The sequence below is a fragment of the Prinia subflava genome, chromosome 18 (assembly GCF_021018805.1).
Source record: "Prinia subflava isolate CZ2003 ecotype Zambia chromosome 18, Cam_Psub_1.2, whole genome shotgun sequence".
NCBI classification, from domain to species: Eukaryota; Metazoa; Chordata; class Aves; order Passeriformes; family Cisticolidae; genus Prinia; species Prinia subflava.
Genome location: NC_086264.1, coordinates 11,014,198 through 11,033,872, shown reverse-complemented (window position 1 = coordinate 11,033,872; position 19,675 = coordinate 11,014,198). Strand labels below are relative to the sequence as shown.

Here is a 19,675-nt window from a genome sequence, read left to right as displayed (position 1 = left end):
GAAGTAATGAAATGCAAAGCTTATCCCGAAGCATGAAAGTATTATAATTGTGCTGCGCTTTGCTAATTTTAGAAGACGAAGAAGAATGACTATACTAGAATAAGTCAAATGTAAATATACAAGGCCATCCAATCACCCACAGTGCATGCAGCACACATTACTCAATTCTTCTCTCAGTTTAAGGCAGTAAGAGCAGCAAGGGATTCCTCCACTATCTCCAGTTTGCTGGATAAACCCATTCTACTCCAAAGTTTAAAATTTACCAGTCACAATTTCCTTTACTTCAAGGCTGAGCTGCTGCCTGTAGGTTTCTTGGCACACAGGGATGTCAGACAGTGCAGAATTGTAAAGTTTAACACCCTCACAGGGCTCCATGCATCTCACTGGCTCCAGCAGCACCTCTGGATCCCAGGAAAAGTCAGATTTTCATCCCTGTGGTACCCACACCCTGGGCTGGCATCACTAAAGTCTGAAGACAGCAGTTTCTTTCATGGCACATAGAATAAATGCACTGAAAATTCAAATAATGAAAGAAAAAAAATCATCCAAAACCACCAAAAAACCCAAACTATTGAGATGTTTCAAATAAGGGAAATCTTTCCTTCTAGCTACTTTATTTCCAGATTTATTTATTTGATTTATTTATTTCCAGATAAGAATCACTATGGGTCATGGCCTCTCCTGTTATAAAACCAGCATTTTGCACAAACCCTCTTCCTGTAACTCAGATTATGGGGTTCAGATAACTGCTCAGAAATATTGAGACACAAGCCACATGGTAAATATACATAAATATATGCTCACTATCTCCACTTTAAGTTACCCTAAGAAACTCTGAACAATCCATCCCAAGCAAACTACGACAAGCACATTAGGAAGGGCACCAAAATAGGAAAAGTCAGGAAAATCAAAGATTATGAAGCTACATTTGCTTCCAACCTTTTGGGAAAGTGGGGAGAGCAGAAAAAAAATCTGGAAATGTATTGCTCCAGTGGAGCTGTATTTTTGGTTTTCTGATTAAATGTTATTATTGCTTTCATGTTAAAATTAAAATATTTCATTTTTACTGTGACAGAAATACTAATTAAATATTTCTATTTTATCAAAACATTTTTCTACAAAGGTCAATGAATCAATGGATTATAATTAAATACTTCAATTTATCTAGATAACCATTCTGAATAATCCTTTTGAGGGTAATGGCAACTCTTATGAGAAACTGCAGATTCTTAGAGACAAACAAATATTACACACTAATGTTCAAAAGGGACAACAAAAAGCAATTCTAGGCATCAAAGCCCCAAATTTTTACAAGAGACCTAATTCTATAGCTGAAGCAATTCTCACTAACAAAACCGGCAAGAACTACATTAACTGCAGAACTTGGTTCCCAACCAGAATAATTTCATGGTTTTCTGTTCAGCACAACAGCGATCAACTTACAGCAGCTCTGATTAACTGGCTCACTTGAAAAATTCTTTCCTAGATTTTGCTTCGTATTAACTCATGAAGCTTAGTCCAAGAGAAAACGAAAATTTTCCTTAGCATTGGAAGTGTTATGCACAATGACCACAAGATTTTTATTACAGTAGATCTTTTCAGTGAAAGAAGCTGCTCATAGTAGCTATATTATATAAAATACCAAAAATATTCTTGTGATGAACTCCAAAAGGTCACCAGAAGACCAATAAGGCAGTGAGTTTGGGAAAGGGGTTTAAAAAAAGAGAAATAAGTCATTTCACTTGATACGAACTGTCCATCAACAGCTTTTCACTACACTTCAGAACAATCCAGAAGACCCTCAATAAAAAAACCTGCAACTCCCATTTGCCTTTGGCAGGAACTCAGGTCCCTTGATTTATTTTTTTAATACAAAAGGCTGGTATTATGGTGGTTTTTGAGCGTGCCTGATTTCCCCACAATATCTGAAAAATTGATCCATCACTGTGAGGTGTGTCTGAAAAGCACAGAGATTTCATGTGCCACTGGTGTGTCACAGCACGGGGACACATTTTGTTAATGCCATGTAAGACCTTACAGCGCTTCACGGAGCTCTGCAGACTTCACCACACTCACCCAACAAGACAGGCGAGTTTGGCTTCTACAATACGTAAACAAAGCCTCAGAGCAAACATGCAGTAGAACAAGTTGAAACATTGGTTACATTAGTTAAACCTCATTACACCCGAGTAGCCTCTTCATTTCCAGTTATTCCCATTAAGAACGCTGCAGGTTTGCAAGATCAGAAAATAACATCCCACTCCCAGACTGCCCTTCCAGGAATACTCTGCACAGATTGATGCAGCAGAACAATTGGAGAGTGCACAAACAGGTCTGGATCACTTCCAATTTGCTTTCCCATCGATATTCAGACAGCTTTATCTTTTTGCCTCAATCAGGTCATTGCAAAACTCAAAACATGATCAAAACTGGTCAGTTTAGATGCCTTGACCTGTGTCACTGTGTGCAGGACCCTGGTGAGGGGCCTCACCCAAATATTTGCTCTTGGACAGCACCAGTCTTGGATTCCATCATCAAATCACAGAATATTCCCAGTTGGAAGGGGTGGCACATGGGATACAGGGCTTGTCCCCTGTGCACAGTCATTAATCCTGCTTTGTCACACGTCACTCTTAGAGAACTTCTCAAAGATTTGTGAAAATAGAGAAAGCAGTAGTGCCAGGGTCATGTCACCACTGTAAATGCATCTTCCAGCTCCAAATCTTCACACTTGCCTGGCGCAGTTTGGGAGAAAATACCTGATTTTCACAGGGCAGAGAAGACACAACTGATGCTGTCAAAGCACCTGAAGACTCCAAAGCTTTCTCCCCCATTCAGATGAGGGAATGCATGTTGTGAATTCCATTGCCTTCAGGTTTTGTTATATTAAAAAGAAAATTTAAAAAAATATCCTAATTATTTTATTATTAGAGTAGTGAGATCATCAAATGAAAGAAAATTTGGCTTTAGAGTTAAAATTGCATTCCTTCAGGGGTCAGCTTTCATATTTGTGTTTGCTTTTATATCTCAGTGGAATTCGAACCACGCACTCTGTTTGGGGCTTTACTGAAGGATGACCACAAAGAAATTTTGCAGCTGATACGGGGGACAGCAGCTTATCTTGGCAGCACTCCCAAAAGAGCAGAGAGAATTCCAGTGCTCACCAGCCTCTATTCTATCAATTGTTCCCATGCACAAATTCAAGCCATTTTGGCCTTCACGGATCTCCATATGGGCAAAGTCCAAACTACAAAGGAATCTCTTAATCTGCCCAGATTAGACTAAAAAAGAGCAATTATGTAAAGCCTGCTGCATGCTTTCCAACCAGAGAAAAAAATGTTTTCCACCATGACGCCAACTGAAAAAATTGTGTGTAGTTCCTTCCCTCGGTACAGACATAGGAGCATTTCACAAAATTACACAAGTAAATAGAATAACCTCACAAATCCTTTGTACACAGAATAGAAGAAATCAATCCTGATTGAGAACAGAATAAAAAAAAACACTCTAGTAATAACAGTTCAGAAAATAGTTTTACAAATTAATCCCAAACTTAGTGCAGAGTTGAAAACCAGAGATAAATCCGCCAGAGCAGGCAGGAAAAATAATAATATATAAATTTCCATAGAGATACAGTGCAGTTATGAATGGCTTTAAATACAACCTTCAAGGAGACTATTTTATGAATCTATGAAGAAAAAAAGAGTTGTGGCATTTAGAGATATACAGACCATTCCTGATTAATGTCTTTATCAATGATAAAGCTGTGCCCTGGTGGCCAAGAAGGCCAGTGGCATCCTGACCTGGACCAGCCAGCAGGAGCAGGGCAGGGATTGTCCCCTGTACTCAGCATTGTGAGGTCACACTTTGAATGTTGTGGTTTTCATTTATTTTTTCAATAAATGAAAGACACTGAGGTTCTGGAGTGTGTCCAGAGAAGGGCAATGGGGCTGGGGAAGGGTCTGGAGCACAAGTCCTGTGAGGAGAAGCAGAAAGAGCTGGAGCTCAGGAGGAGGAGGCTCAGGGAGGAATTTATCCCTCTACAACTCCCTGAACTGAGGCTGTAGTGAGGTGAGGTTGGTCTCTTCTACGAATTAACAAGAAACAGCAGAAGAGGAAATGGTCTCAAGCAGTGCCAGGAGAGGTTTAGATTGGATATTAGAAAAAAATTCTTCATGGAAAGGATGGTCGAGCACTGGAAAAGACAGCCCAGGGAAGTGACAGAATCCCCATTGCTGAAAGAATTCAAAACCCATAGAGATGTGATCCTTAGGGACACGGTTTATATGGTGGACATGGCAGGACTGGTTTATTGGCTGAACTCAATGATTTCAGAGGTCTTTTTCAACCATACTGATTCCAAGAATATGATTAGCAAGCCTGACACCAAAAAAATTTTTTTTAATTTATATACATATTAAAAAACCCGAAACAACACCAATTATAGTTGGCTTTGTCTGGAACATGCCTACATGCCCAGGCAATGGTGAATATGGGCAAGGCCATCTACAAGTTTGTCTGGAATGGACAACTCTAGTGGCAAAGAGACTTAGACATCAGGAAAATGTTGGGCATATGTTAAAGGAACAGAGATGTCAGCTGCAAAGACAACTTCCAAGAAAATACACCTAATTTGGTAGCAAAACATGAGTGGTAGTAGCATAGAGAAGACAAGTCTGAGAAAAGGCAGCATTTAGGAGCAGAGAGATTGAGTGTGTGCCATGGATGCAAAGTTTACATAAAATGAGCATGAGGAGCCATCCACAGCCAGATCAATGGCAAGGCAGAGCAAAGATGAACAGATCCAGGCTGACACAGAGGCTGCAGATCTTCAAGGGAAAGTGAGACCGAAAGGAAATGAAAAAAAAAAAGAAAATAAAAGGCTACTGCCTTTTAGGAAAGACATTAATTAGGTCATGAGAGCAGCAGGGCACTATGTCACAAGGCTAAATGCAAAAGCTCAAGCAAGGAGTTTTTGATTGCTTCCAAAGTGAATAAAGGTGAAAAGGGAAAAAAAAATATAGAATGAATGAGCATCAGCTTGGAAAAGGTCAGCAGCAGGCATCTGCAAAAGTCATGAGGAAAGACTGAGCCCCTCACAGATAAACTTCTGGGCACACTGCAAGACTTATTTATTTACCCATGGTTTTAGCTGAAGGACACAGGAATGGAGATTTTGTGAAGATTTTCCTCTTTCTTACTAGGAAGGCATAGATATATATTTTGTTGGCACATCACTAATTTCTAAGCTGTTTGAACTGCTTTAATATCCATATATATCTCAAGAGGTTCTGGTAATCACTGAAAAACATAAACTGTGTTTTATTACATTTAGAATATACTCTTATTTGGACACTGAGGTAGGTTTACCACACTCAGTTGAATTTCAAATTGTTCTTTCAAATAATTTCATTAACAATACTTAATTTTTAACCAAGACCCGTAACAAACTTGGAGGACTCTCCCATTTTTTTTTTAAGTTACAGTAACACATGACTAACAGAGCTACAGTTCAAGCAATATGTCCTTGTTATCACATACAATAATTATCCCAAACAGACTTTCTGAATTACGCCATTGAAATCTTAAAGATTTGCTGGGTTCTGTCTAATCTTCACGATACACCCTGGGGTGATTTCACCCTTGTGAAATTGTCCTCATAAATCAAAAGCTCAGTCCTGCAATCCCATCTGCATCTGGGGACTTTTTTTCTACAGGTGAATAAGAATGTTTTGATGCTACCAGAGAAAAACTGCAGTTCAGAAGAGTTACATTTCATGGCCACAAAGGACTCTCCTCCAATCAGTCTCTTTTTAGCTGTGCAGCCTGAAGTTTAGGGATCTGTTATAAAAAAAATAATTCATTAGTGTTGGATGCTGCACTTCTTCATGAAAAGCCAAGATTAACACATTGAGTCAACAAGTTCTATTTTGAAATAGTTGAATTCACTAAGGAGATGACTGCTTTCCCCAAATGATGCAGGCTTGTCTGCTGTTGTCTCGGCCAGTTCAGAGGCTTGTTATTCACTGCTTGGTTGATTTTGAAATCACACTACCCCTTCAGAAAGTTGCAGAGACTATGACATCACATTTATGATAATTTCTTGCACAATTACAGTGGCTACGTCCCTGGATTTTATTCCATGGGAAAGCATGTTTCTACTATAATCTCAACAATTTTCCTGGCTTACACCTGTCCACAGTCACAGGTTTTGGTAAAAAGCTTAGCATGATTTTTTTCATAATACTATAGAGGTGTTTATTAGCAACTTAAGGCTGCGTAGTTCAATTGTCTGGAGAAATATTTGCACTTTACAATGAGACTTACTGAAATTTCCCAAGCAACTCAGAAGAACTACTTAAGTTGCTGAAAATCATGCAGCACTCCATCAGATTTCACTTTAGTTCTACTCATGTCTTAAAGAAATAAAAAGCCCAACATCCTCTGAGAAGGCAAGATTGGCATCGCCTCAGATGGATGACAATAATGCAATCACTGAAATTCAATGCAAGAGTATAATTTAATAACCTCAAATTCCAATGGAAAGATTTGCACACCGCTGGGATGTTTATTGACTAGAACTGATAAAATAGTACTGTGGAACACAAGACAAAGTAATACAAGTGACTGCAAAATTTAGTTTCATTGTAGTTGGGTCAGTGTTATCTTTATTCTAACCAAAACACTTTATATTACAAGCTTAAAAGACAATAGTAGACAGTTCCTATAATACTATAATTACAGGACCCAGCCCTTACATTTGTGTTTCTGATTCAGCAAAACTTTTACCACATTGCGTAGAAAGGACACATCAGTATTTTCTATATTATTTAACATGGCATTTATTTGAATATGTACTATAAAGTTTCAAGAATTCTGAAACGCATGTAGCAAACAGATAAAAATATTTTCATGTAATTGTTTCCACATGGTACAGTATTATTGTGAAAGAGGTTCCCATGATTTTAGACTGGGATATATTATTAAGAGGATGCTGTCCTCTATCACAGTAATTTCTTTCCAATTCCCTAGCATGTACATTACCCAAACTGCACCCTCAAGAAAATTCCTTTCATATTCCACGTACAGAAAACTCATTTCAACCCCAACCAAAGGAAAAAGTAACTCCTTCCACTATTGTGAAATAAAATGTAAATTCTTTCATTACACACAGGCAAACAGTGCAAGTAGGCAATGATGGCAAAAAGGGGATCCAACCCAACCACAACAAACACAAGGTCTAAAGTCTTCAGATTTACTTCTCTGAGGAACTTCATCCATTCATTTAGTGAGTGGATGAGAAAACAAGGCACCAGGGAAAGCCCCATGTCCCTGTGCACAGCAGCCTCAGCCAGAAGAAACTGGAACTTCAGGCATTCATTCCTATGGCATGTAATAGCAGGGTTCCTTTGCTTCAATTGTCTTTTCTGAGACTGGTACTAAACTAGGCTGGAGTAACAATCTGCTGCCTTCTCTTATTGGCACAAATGGTCCTGGTAGGTTTTTCAGATCATCTGCATAGAGAAGATGCTTCCCATGCATCACAACAGTGTCAGAAAAGTCAGGGTAAGCTGTAACTTAAGAAAAAGGCCATCCTTTACAAGAAAGCACAATTAAGTCAGCATAATATTCAGGGTGTTCTTACCTCATCTAATTTATCTCAAACATATTTAACTTGTTCTCACCTTCTTGCACCTTAGTACTAAGAACCAGAGAGGGAAGAGAGGAGGCATAGATGGGTAGGAAGATAGAAACGTAAAGCTGCCAAAACAAAGCCCGCATCTTTCCCCTGCTGTCTCCGTTTCCCAAGTGAAGTCCATTTAACAGTTCCACAGACAGTGCAGGAGCTGTGGTGTCAACCCATGGTGAGGCTGGTCTGTGATGATTGAAGATGAATTTCCTTCCTAAAGGACAGTAACCAGTGAAGAGAGTGCAAATGCAACAGGAGAGGTGGGGAGCCTCCACGGGTGTTAGCTGTGTCTTCTCTGCATCATTCTGGAGTCACAGTCAATGCAAAAATAAAATAAAGGATTTTCAAAGCTAAGAAAGAGGAGTAATAACATGAAAAGTGAGGATGACACACACTCCTATTCTGCAGCTTTTAGCAGTGTGGTCTAAGATATGCAGCAGGCTGATGGAGGCTGACACATGCTCCAAAGTATCCTGTGTTATCTTCTTGCCTTGCAGTGAAAGAATCCAAAAAATGAGCAAAGCCTGAGCGTTAGACCAGACAGTTTCTGCTTAGATGACCCACACCATGCAAGGTGTGAGAGAGCCAAGGGGCACCGCCAGCACCAGCAAGACTTGAGGCAATCTGCCTGCTGCTGTTATTAAGTGCAGAAGCTCACAGCCACTGTTTATGCTCTGCTTTTATCATCTGCTACCATTCACCTGCCTGGCTGAGCAGCCCAGCAGCTCCACCAGTTTGGAAGGTTGGAAAGACAAGGAAATCAGCTGGCCACAGAAGCGTGCAGCAAGCAGCTTACCCAACCTGTCCTCAAGTGAATTATCTTCCCAAGCACACTGCCAGAGGGACCCCCTCCACCTTCATAAACACAATCTCAATGTTTGGAAAGGTGCCAGGAGTAAAATGTTTGTTTACTGCAGGCAGGAAGAGCTACCTATGATTCAGACATTAGGAAGTGACAGGAAGGACTAAATTATGCAATTTAAAAGTAGGAAAATAAACACAAAGTAGTTGCGATGAGAGGAAGGAGGAGGAGGAGGAGGAGGAAAGGATGAAGAGACACAAATTTTGTATCTTTGCTCCCACTGGTGCAGGGCTGAAGCCATCCTTGCAGCAGGAGGCCCCCAAAGGATTCTCAAAGGATTCCTTCACCTTTTAACCCTCATTCTAGAGCCCCTAGCCAGGGACTTTCCTCAGCACTGAGTAAGAAACATCTGTCCAGCTCAGTCTCCCATGGAAAAGGACAAATCTCAGCCCTCTTTCCTTACCTTATTTAAGCAGACTGAGATTTCAGCAGGGCATTCCATTTGCCCTCCCTTTAAACAACAACCACCTGAAGCAAAGGATGGAGGCAGAGCTCATTCTCCAGGCAGCTCAGGGAGGTGGGAACAGCCTCCAGCTCTGTCCAGTGCTGGTTGCAGGGACTGACAGGAAAACCTCTTCCCGTAAGCAGAGGGCAGGAGAAGCACCCCGATGGGAATAGCTCTGCCTTCCCAGCAGTGCTTGGAAGCAATCTCAGCACTGCTGCTCACAGCCCTGCACCTCCCATCCACAGTTTGTTAGATGCCAGCAGGAGTTTAAAGTTTCTTCAACTGCAGTAATAACCTCCATTATTAACATGCCCATTCCGAGGCTAGAACAGCAAACAAGCAGATTTGTATCACAGTGAGTTATGGCTGCACTGTAAGAAAACCCCACCACAGAACACTCTCAAATTTATGTAATGACAGTGGTGCCTCCATTATATTATCAGTAAAGATCTTCTTGTCATTCTCTTTATAAATCAGACAATAAATTCCTACTCTTTCTTTTCTTTTTTTTTTTTTTTTTTTTCCTGGAGCTGCAGAGATTCATTGACCAACAGAACGATCAGATCAAGGAAAAATTCAAAGGACTGTGAATTAACTTAGCACTAAAGTGCACACCATAGCAAAAAAACCTCTCTAGTTACTCGTCCTAGGACAAAATTACCCTGGGATGAAACCAGGGTTAAGTTTCCCAATTTACACTAATGAGTCACTTGTATGCTACTCTTCAGTTTAGATCTTTCCCCTGCCCCATTTCCCCCTTCCCCACTCCAAAACTCCAGAGGAGAAAAACCAGGTTTTATTTTAGTAATGACTGACTCCTGAGTGAATACAATTTTGTACTCTCCACTGACAGAACTTTGGTAGAGAAGAGTAATTTTAGTTATTTCTCATAGTGCTGAGAAGCTTATGCAATTTAACTTCATTTGTGCACACAGACAACTGCATTAGATAGGTCATAACTAAGAGCGTGACGTGACCTCAGCTTTGAGCTTTGAGGGCATTATTTCACACTGAGTAATGAGCCATTAGACTGCAAAACTTACTCACACAGCATGATGCAAATAATTTCAGCAATAATTGCACACAAACAGTGAATGGAAATGCACCACGACATGCAAGAGTTGGGAAGATACACTTATTGACACCCCTGTTCTTGCATTTATTGAAATTATCTCCCTTAGCAACAGGGAAGGGTTTTGTAAACAACAGGTTTATCTAATACCACCATGAGAACATCACCTAGTATAACACGTAACTTAAAAAAAATAATTTCTTTAATGAAGAGCACCAAAAGAAATCACAGAGTTATGTAGATTTAAAGGGGTAAGTTTTCATCAGTTTGTGGCTTAAATCTCAGATTAAGTTCATGTAGATACTTTCTAGGAAAGCAGGACTGAAGATGGCATCACACTCACAGCCTGCCTCTGACACTTCCAGCACCTCAGCAGAACCAGGAAAAGCCTGGATGGCACAAGTGAACCAAAGGAAGCAGTTACAACGTGACATTTTAGAAATTTCCTCTTATCACAGCCCAGACCTCCGAGTGTTCATGTTTACAGATGGGGGATTCTCTCTGAGCCTCCCAAGAATCTCCTGCATTCCCAGCGTGAATTCCACATGGCAGAGCATTCCACTGCCTCATTTGTCCTGGAAAACTCCAGCCTCTTCTGTTTCCAACTACACTCCAAACACTCCCCTCTCTTTTTTTTTTTAATTAAACAATGCAAGGATAAATTGTCAATTCACATCAAGTTCATATATTATTCTGACATCCTCTTTCTTGGTTGTTTATCGACAAAACAAACACATACCAATCCTAAGAATAACCATTAGAAGCATCAAATAAATTATCCCCACCATCTCTTTCCTCATAAATTTCTTATTTTTCAGTGTTTGCTGCAAAGGGACATACTTGCTGTCAGTATTCTACCCTATTTTTAAGGATCACAGATGTGTATACACATTTTTAAAAATCATAACTGTTTGTTAAATTCTATATATGGACTTAGGACTGGTTTCAAAAATCAATCCTTATACAGCAGTTCTCCCTGCACCATCCCAAAACCAGGTGCAGCTTCTCCCCTACATCTGATCCTGCTTAAGGATCTACATGGAAACACAAACGTCAGAAAACTGTAACAGAGACACGCATTAAGTGTGAATGTGAACATTTGTCTAACACATTACGTGACTCAGTGCACTTATTCTTCATACAAAGGGAAAATGACAAACTGACACACAATTTTCAGAACGGCTTTTTTTTTTTAAATGGGTATCACTCCAAATGGAAACTCAAAATCCATTTTTCATCTGATCTCATTTGTGTATTTACCCTTTTAATAACCCTCCCCAAAGCACTGTAACTCTTATGTGTGGATTGCATCAAAGCTCTGTTTGAAGGCAGGGGCACTGGCTGTGTTTGAAGAGCTTCCTGTATTCTTATTCCATACCCCAAATCTAATCCAGTGAACTCCTGCTGCCAGCAATAAACACCTACGGAGGGTTTATTTGGCTTTTCAATCCCAAACCTCAGACAGCATAGAAAAATAAACTAAATTTTGTGTTGTTTTTCTTTCTCCCCATTTTCCTTTGAGGCAGAAACACTGAAGAGCCCGGTGGTGGCTGTGGAGAGGAGAGAGGAGCCTGCAGAGCTCCAGTGGCATTCCTGGGGTGGAGGCAGGAGAAGGAGGGAGCACATCTGCCATCACCCTGCCCCAAGGCTGCCCGTGCTGGGAAGAGGGTGGGGAGGCACATTTGCTTTGTGACAGCCACTATCTCCACTGCCATGGAGGGTTTAGCTGGCCTTGTTCTCACTTCTAAAGCAGCAGGACAAGCCTCATGTCACCAAGGAGCTGGCTGGGAAACTCCTGTGGGGAACAGGTAAAGGGACCAGGTTGTTTTTCTTCTGCTAGGCAATGCCTGGCCACCAAGCTTTCTCACCTCAGCCTGTGGCAGAAGGCAAAAATCACCTCCTTTCAAAAACACACAGAGGGAAAAGCTTCCTTCGGGCTTCCTAGAAATTCTCAGACAAAAGAACAAGCACGGCTCCTGAAAAAGCGTAGTTGTTCTCAAATCAGCCTGCCAAGAAATTGCTGTACGAAATAAAAAGGAGCAAAAGCTTTTTGTTTAATTCACTTCTGGATGTGGGGCCTAAACTTGGCTGTCTGGAGAGGCTGGATCTTGGCACAGCTTCCCAGCTGAAGCATCACCTCTTTCTCCAGGTATGGTTTTAAACAGAATTATTTGTATTATGCATAGATATTACATATAATAATACACAAGCCATATGGACATAACTGCCTGACCTTTTTAATTACATGTTGCTCTGCCACCAGTTCCAAGAGAGACAACTCCAAAAGCCCCATTTACCCCAAATAGCTGCCATTTACCAAGAAAAAAAAAAGGAAGAAAAATGTGTCACCACAACCTCAGGGGGTTTAATCATAAAGTTGTGATTTTGGGGCATAAAAAGTCATTAGATATATTCCTTCTCCTCAGTTAAAAACCAAAAAACACACCAAGAAAAAGACGGTAAGAGAGTTCAACAGGTAATTCAGTCTCTTTCAAGTCACAGAAAGTTACCTTGTAAACATTTCCCTGCTGGATACTGCTCAGGAGACAGTCAGATACTAGGTAACATAAAATACTTTTCACAACTAAAAGCACTGTGGCACGTTTCAAAGAGCTTCAAAAGTTCATCCTGAGAAACAAAACCTCTGTCAACAGCTGGAAGCAAACACAAGTACAAAAAACACACTACGTAACCTTTTATTGGAAGCCAGGGGTGCTTTTCTTATTAAAAAAATAAGTTCACAAATACAGCTAGCATATTGCACTGAACAATACTTACAAAGCTAACATTATTTGTGCAACTGTGAACACTTTTCCTAAAGCAAACAGGCCAGAGAATTCATAAAAGAGCCAATGTAAAAGCCTAATCAAGAATTGATAAAGGGGGAATTGAAAATAAACAGTCTTTTATTGCAGTTGGGAGATGGCAGAATCCTCCCTCCATCCTTCCAAAGAAACAAAAAAGAAATAAATACATAGTATTGGAGCTGAATTCACATTGGAGCCCCTAAACCAGCAGCAAATTCCTCTGTGCTACAATATTCACCTGTACACAACACTTACCTGCCTTGACAAGATCATCCCTTTCTGTGTGAGCTTTGGGCCTGCCTTGCTCAAGTGATTTGCAAGACACAAGGTTTGGCCCTCCTAATGAAACACTGCCATGAAATTGCAACAGTTGAACTTGTTTCTATTGGCAATAAAATGATTACTCACTGAAGCACAGAAAACATAAGGGTAATTTTGAAAAGGGCTCAAGAAGTTTGTCGCTGCAACACTGTAAAAGTGGGAATTAAAAAATCATGAGGTGATTTTTTAATCTTAGCTCTGTGTCAAAACAAAACTCATCGGTTGTGTTCCCCTTCTTGATTTAGGAAAATATTTCACCCAATATAGTCCAGTGGCATCTACTTTTAGACTAGGAAAAGGTGAGAGAATGACCAAAGAAGAATAAGATATCCAAGCCAGAGTCATCTACAATCCACAAGTTTATCTTCTTCCTTAAATTTACGACATTTTGAATCACTGATATTTCTTTCACTTCTTTCAAAACCATCAGTAAAATTTAATGAGGAGTAAATGTTTTCTAAACATCTGTAGAAGAGTGCATTTGATTCTAATAATGTGATCCCAAAAGTTATATCAAAAAAGACAAAAATAAAACGTGACTCAAAAGTGACCAAACCATCATTCCAAGATTTTTAAAACTTAAAAAGGGAGACAAAAGGATGCTAGAAACAGTTTTGTTTGTCTCTTTCTTCTCTCTCCTAATAAGGGACTGCTGAATACCAAGAATTACCTCTCAGCTGAAAGTTACCTGCTCTACCAAAGGTTTCCAGAATTGATGCTCATTTTGACAGTCAAGGTCTATACTTTTTCAAGCTAAACTATCCAATAAAACATTCTTTTCTCCATTTATTCAATTGACATTTCACACAGCTGCTTTGGGCTGATGATTGACTAAAAGGCATGTGAAACAAGCTCATCTGTGTATAATTGGAAATTAAAATCATGGCATTTCATTATTTCCTCTGCTTAGTACATATGTTACTTTGCTTAATTTCAAGAAGACTCTGCTTACATGAAGGAGCCACTAAGGAGCATCAAGAAAGTGGCAGACACTGATTTGTTCTCCCACTTCCTCTCCCTGCTCCCTGTTGGTTTCTCATTGAACTCTAATCCCCTGTGATTAGCTGCACCAAATCTCATTAACAGACTTATCAAAACAACAGAAGCAAGAGTGAAAAGGCATCCATAAGTTGCTATGCATCCAACTGAGAACCATCTTCAACACCACAAAAAATCAGGATTTGATTCTTATTTCATTTCTCAGCTACTGTGTTCTCAAATTAAGAGTTAGGAAAGGAAGAAAAAAATTCCACCATTTAACATATTTAGAATATCTGGCTTATTTCATATGTCCAGTAGTCCACCTGCACTTCAAGAGGAACAGGACAATTTCTATTAGTTAGGTCTCTGATTTTCCTATCTATACCAAGGAATAAAAGTATTCAAGTGGTTCAGGTACCATCTGACCCCCCAAGCTCAGAAATGCTTAAATTAATACTATGGTAAACTACATAAAAATTAAAATAACTAGCAGAAGATAATCTTACTATGCACATATTAGACTTCTTAATCTGTTTTATATGCTGGTTGCTGCTCTTTCCCTCTGCAGCCATCCTCTGGGAGTTAATTCAGAGTATGCACCACTGAGTGCTGCAGCTCTGGCAGCAAAGCCACCACCAGCTGCTGCTGTCCTGCCAAAGATGACAAACACTTGTGTGATGAGTTCCATGTTCCTCAAGCGAGCCTTGCATCCCAACAGCAAGTCAGAAAGTCCTAAAGTCATACCCAAGATTGTATCAGCATCTTTGGTTGGCACACAAAACAACGCAGCTTCCTCCTATAATCAACAAAAACACTGTGTTTAGTCCTGCTTTCAGCTTCTTGGTTTAGGCTTTGCTAACCCATGTTTGAAAGGATCAAAAGTCAAACTGCTGTTTTCTGACCAGAGCAGGAGGGTCAGACTTTCTTTCAAAAGGAAAGTTTCCTGCCTGAACACCAATCCCTGCGAGGTCTTCAGCAACTTCTTGAGTGGCACAAGCACAATCAAGCTGAGAATATAAAAGATGTCACATAATGTTACTTGATTATACTCATCTTAATCTTTTCTTATTAAAACTTAATAAGAGTTAACTTAACTTGACCCAGTTCCAAGGGACAGCACTGAACTATGTCAGATAAGCTCACCTCGGTTTGGATTTTTTTTTTCCTGTGAACCAAACAACTTCTTAAATTTGCTCACTATGCTAATGAGAGATGACAAAAAAAAAAGCTTAACCCAAACAAGTGTTTTCCACAAAAGGGGCCTTGGTCAGGCACTGCAGCTTTTACCAAATCACAACTATTCTGCTGAATATAACACTTCTTAACACCATTACATATCTTAGCACGTTTAAGTATTACTCAAGACAGAAGATGAACCTATGTGATTAATGCCAAAGAGCAACTGCCAAACAAAACCACAGCAAAATATTCCCCTTCTGCACCTATGCTGTCTGAGCCTCTAGTTTAAACATCAATAACTGGCTTAATAATCTGGCACTTTTTTAGTCACTGTCTACAACTGAAAAGATTAGAAAGTAAGAGGATGCCTCTTAGATTTGTCTGAAACATATCGGTGCCCCTTACATCCTAGAGAGATCAAGTCCATTTCTCATTTTTAAATTCCTTGCTTTTAAATAACTACATGAACTATCAATAGGAACAGTCAAATAACCACAGGAATTTTAGTCATGCTTACAAAAAAATTAAGGTTTCTTAATTTACTTAGAAAAAATCATCTTATGAACTCTAAGAAGAAAGGGGAAGTCTATTAGATACAGAAAAATCTGAATCAATTTATCCCCAAAAGTCTACAAAGAGTCTTTTTGACAGAATTTCACCTTTTATCCAATAAAATGTATTTGTACGTAGGACTAGAATCAGTTAGGGAAGGAACCTCTGGACTTCATCCAGTCCAAACCCCAGCCAAGGCAGGGTGACCTGGAGCAGGTGACACAGGAGTACTTCCAGGTGGGTTTGGAATATCTCCAAAGAGGGAGACTCCAAAACCTCCCCGGGCAGCCTGTTCCAGTGCTCTGCCACCCTCATGTAAAGTTCTTCCTCATGTTGAGGTGGAACTTCTTGTGTTTTAGTTTATGGCCATTGCTCCTCATCCTGTCACTGAGGACCACCAAAAAGAACCTGTCATCAACCTTGTGGCACCAGACTTTGAGATATTTACATGCAGTGATGAGATTCCCTCAGAATAATGGTAATTATTATACTACATCAGTAGACTTTCTACCAACTGGTTCCATAAACCAACCATCAATGCTGAGATTCTGATTTAAAGCACGTCCAGGTGTCCTGCTGAGCCCTAGCCTACCCCAGACAAAAGTATAGTCATTCCAGGAGAGAATTTAAGACTTATTCCTATTCCCTCTAGCTTTTCTTCCTTGCTTTACCAAGGACAGCTGTGTTTAAAAATCTGGTGGTTTCCAGCATAATGGCAGTAAAAAAACCTCTGTGCTGCCACCACAAAGCATCAGCTATTTTAGCTGGCACGTGCACAGCAGAACTGCAACGCAGCAGAAAACCACGAAGCCAAGGTTTACTGTCACATTTTAAAGGACAGATGGGGAGAAAGGGGCTTTCCAATCACATCTTTAAAAAATAAGGGGACAGAAGAATCACAGCGAGTTAAAGTGAGTATGCTAACATTTGCAAAGTTGAAGGCAATCAACAAGGGAAAAAAGAAAAACGTACAAGAAGCTGTGAAATTTAGCAGTCCTCATCTCTCTGCACAAACAAGTTCTTTCATGTACTCGTGAAACCACAGCATAAGCTGTGGAGAACTGTGCAGGATTTAGCCCCAGCTCCCTTCTCGTCTGCTAAATCCACACCTTGGACCCCTAACCAGCACCAAAAGTTATCTGTACTTTCCTCAGAGATCTGCTGCTGGAAATGACCGGGCTATTCCCTCAAACAAACTGTTCTGAACACCACCAGCTCCAGGGGACTGACAGCAGGTGCCAGTGGCTGTCAGAACTTTAATTCTCCACCAAAAACACACGAACGAGGCATGAGAACAGAACTGCTAAGAGGGGAAACAGACATTCATGGCATTAAGGAAATCTGATTATTCCACCTGCAGGACAGGGTTGGTTGGAGTGTTTTTACTTTTTTTAGCCTCAAAATGAGTATAAGCTAGCTTTAATACCATGTCCAACTGTTTCAAACTAAAAATTGAAGTCCCTGTGAAACATATGTCTGTGTACTAGCTTCAAAGTGCTCCTTTTCACCCTTCCTAAGAACTAAACCATATTTGACTGCAATTCCAGACTTTTTATCTCCATTCCCAGATGGTAACCTGGGTTTGCCCCAACACTTGCATGGAGCACGAAGTTACGATTTTCCACGTAGACATGTGAAAAGTACGCCTTGCAGAAAAGCAGCTTCCTCCCGAAATCACTTTCCCATCTTTTCATCTGGTGCAGCCCCTCGAAATACCACCACCATAAAAGAGGGCTTTGGAAAAGGAGGCTCTCTGCTGTGCCTTGGCTTAAGTGTAGAATTACAGGGAGCACAAGCCAACTCTCCAGGCAGTGCACTCAGCTAAAGTTCATCATCTTAAGTACGTCAACTTTTTGTTTGCTCGAATACGGCGACCATAATGTCAAGGTCACTTTTAGGTCTTTGAAGGGAGCGTCAGCCCTCAGCCTGCAACACATCAGGCACTACAGAAAAACAGGAGGAGTTTTACTTTCAGCCCTGCTCTAAGTGGTGCCTTTCTTTTACACAAGCAGAAAAGGGTCAAAAATAACGTGTAAGGTTTAAAGTGATGACCTCATGGCCTACAATGCGTGGTGATGCAATGTTGGTGACCAAATCATGCTAAAATAAACTTGCCATATGATCACCCTGGTACTCTGCCCACTCAAAATGCAGATCCCCCTTTCAAGGGAAAATTAAGGAATTACCTCTTTAGCACAGGGAACCACTTGACCAGAGCTGTAGTCAGGGTTTTCCCCTCAAAGGTTCTGGTGTAATTCCAGTACGGAAGTGGAGCTATAAATACACTGAAGGGGCAGCTACATGGAAAAAGGTTGGCATATTTATGAGATCAGTTTAGGAGGGCAAACTCTGTCCATTTACAGACAGCAACCTTCACAGGATTTAGAGTTTGAGCGTAAAATTTATTAAAAGTTTTTAAAATCATGAATGCTGCTCTTAATTCCTACACCTTGATAAAGAGGTATCCTGTGAATGTGAATGAGCACACAGATATGGAGAATTAGCCAAAAATACAGTCCATGTCCAATCCAGCAGGGAAGCAGAACCTTGCTATGACCCATCACGAAGTTCTCTTTCCTTTGCACAAACAGGATTTTTGACACTGGGAACCAGAGAATGGGCTACCCCAAATATTGTTTTTAAATTTAAACAGAGTCTCATTTCACAAATTTGCTGGCATTTAAAAAAAAAACCGCCCAGAACATTTCTGGGAGAAGAGGCTGCTAATCGCTAACAGACAAAAAATAACACGGTCACGTTAAGATCTGTACTCACAGATTCTCAAATAAATCTGAAGCTTAGATGCTTAAAAAAAAAAGAAAAGAAAAAACAAAGTACAGGGGAAAAATAAAGAAGGGGTGGGGGGGGGGAGGAAGAAAGAAAGGAGGAAAAAAAAGAAAAAAGGCCCAACATTTTGTCCCAATTACACAGATGCCGCGAAACAAGCCGGGTGCCAATGGGAAAGGGCTCAGGCAGCAGCGATGACTCCTGGCATCACCCATCCCTCCTACGTGACCTGACAGCCTCCCCGGCGGCCCCGCAGCTCCGCTGTGCCCTGTCACGGAATCTGCCCGCTCAGCAAACGCGCTCCATTTTCCTGCCAGCAGCGCCGTGTCCGCTCCGCCGCAGCCCCTGCGAGCGCAGCCAGCGCCGAGCAACAGCGGCAACAACTTCGGAAAGACACGGGCGCTTCTCGCACAACTCTCTCCTCTTTTTTTCGCGGTGAGGAGAGCAAGGGCAGAGCTCCCCGCGGCCCAGCGGGAGCGCTCCCGGGGCATCCCCGGCTCCCGCCGGGTCCGGGCCGCCAGCCCCGGTGCGATCCCGCCGGGAACCGGGGCACCCCCGCCCTCTCCGGGATCAGGCACCAGCCCCGGGACGGCAAATGTTTACCTTTAAAAATACAGATATACCGAGCCTGGAGCAGAGGGAAGAGGGGAAAACTCCGCCTCCTCCCTCTCCCGACTCTCTCGGAAAGGCGATAAAAACTGGGCTGAAACATCTGACCGCTCGGCGCCCCTTTTTTCACGGAGGAAAAAAAAATTTAAAAAAAAAACGAAAAAGAAAAAAAGAAAGGAAGTAGGAATAAAAGAAAAAGGAAAATAAAGGCTGGGGAAGCGGTACGGAACGTGCCGTGCAGAAGTCCCGGCTGGAACGGGGCCGTGAGGGCGGCTGGTCCGGGCCCGGCCGGGAGGGACCGCGCGGGGAGGCCGGGCCGGGCCGGGCCGGGGGAGCGGGCGCGGAGCTCCGGAGGGAGAGAAGCGGGGCA

The 19,675-nt window shown here is 41.2% G+C and overlaps 1 protein-coding gene across 4 annotated transcripts in view; it reads right to left on the bottom strand.

Moving 5' to 3' along the window:
- GAB1 (GRB2 associated binding protein 1) overlaps positions 1-19,675 on the bottom strand; it is an 85,608-nt gene that overhangs the window by 64,715 nt on the left and 1,218 nt on the right. The window lies entirely within an intron of this gene.